Raw genomic sequence first — 1838 nt, 5'->3', positions numbered from 1 at the left:
AAAAATTTATAATATTCTTATTTTTCGTCTAAAACTTATTGTAAATATCAATTTTGAGTGAATAATCTTCAGTAGTTACTAAAATATCGCAGTATTCGTATTTCTGAAAATTACCGTTATATGGGAAGTGGGCGTGGTTATTGTCCAATTTTAAAAATTTTCGGCCATTTAGTATGCTGTATCAAGGCCAACAACTGTGCAAAGTTTTGAATAAATTGATGCAGCGGTTACCAAGATATACACATGTAACCATAAGTGGGCGTGGCTACGCCCATTTTCAAAAAAATTTTAATATTCTTATTTTTCGTCTAAAATTTATTATAAATATCAATTTTGAGTGAATTATCTTCAGTAGTTACTAAAATATCGCAGTTTTTGTATTTCTGAAAATTACCGTTATATGGGAGGTAGGCGTGGTTATTGTCCGATTTTGCCCATTTTCAATTCCATCCGTCCTACGCCCGAAAGAAGTGCACATACCAAGTTTCGTTAAGATATCTCAATTTTTACTCGAGTTATCGTGTGCACAGACGGACAGACGGACGGACGGACGGACGGACAGACAGTCACCGCTTAATCGATTTCTCTTTTCATCCTGATCATTTATGTATACATTTGTCTATATCTATCTCGATTCGTTTTGCCTGTTACAAACAACCGTTATGTGAACAAAGTTATAATACCCTTGTGCACAAGTGCGCTCGGGTATAAAAAGCACTGAGGCCTTAAAGTATACAACATGAAAAGTAGCTCTGCCAGTAAATTTGGCAGTATGAGGAGCATTCAACTAGACGAATCGGCTATTCTTATTGGAGATGTTTGGCGATCAAAATTATCTGTCATCTCGATTAATAAAACTTTGCTTGCGCAGAACACCGAACCTATGCCAACTTTTCTAAACCTGATTGATACGGCTTCAAGGAAGTTACTGAAATCACCTTCTCTGGCGTGCCCACACCAATCGACCTTCACGTAGGTGCGCGTAAGTTCCGCAGTATCGTCACTGTTGCTGCCGCCAGCTTCGTCCCAGCCGGTTGTATAACGGACCCCCGTCCGAAATTTCCTGCTGAAGCGGCTGTTCTAGCCGATGAGCGTGACTACCTTCGTCAGGCCAATCCCGGAAGTCCCCCCATTAGGGATCTCAATACGGAGATTGCGGAAGCGGAAAAAGTGGGAAGAGCATCTGAAGAATTGTAACTATACCTCTGGTGTGAGTAAGCTTTGGTTAACCGTGAGGTTACTATCCAATCCGACGAAGTGCGAGTTCGATAATGGCGTCTGGGAATGGAATTGATCACTTGTGCTCGAAAGTAAACGGTTACCTCTCCGAGCCTCCCGCTCCCCTAAAAAGACCTCAGCTACCTTTTTTACCACCTGGACGAAGGAGGTAAGACTGCAGCTGGGTATTCACGTCGATGCCAAGCCAATTTCGATGAAAATCCTCGGAGTTACCTTCGGCAGTCTGTTCTCTTTCTCTGCGCACACAACCGCAATTGTCAATAAACTGCAAAGCCGCAACAAGGTCCTCAAGTCGCTAGTCGGCAGCACCTGGGGCAAAGACGAAGAAACGTTGATGGAAACAAACAAGGCAATTAGCTGGCCATTTCTAAACTACATAGTGCCAGTGTGGTCGCCGGGGATCAGTAGGACGCAGTGGATGAAGCTAAAGACTACACAGAATACAGCACTCCGGACAGCGACCGGATGTCTTTTGATGTCGCAACAACATCATTTACATGACGAGGCGCAAATGCTCTCCGTTATGGAGCTCTTTACAATGCTCTGCAAGCAATTCTTAGTAGGGAGCCACAGACACCTGAACAGGCACTTGCTTGCAG

This window comes from Rhagoletis pomonella, unplaced genomic scaffold, assembly GCF_013731165.1.
Source record: "Rhagoletis pomonella isolate Grant_MI unplaced genomic scaffold, Rhpom_1.0 Rhpom_scaffold_00004, whole genome shotgun sequence".
Classification (NCBI taxonomy): Eukaryota; Metazoa; Arthropoda; class Insecta; order Diptera; family Tephritidae; genus Rhagoletis; species Rhagoletis pomonella.
Note: the sequence above shows the minus strand (reverse complement) of the source record.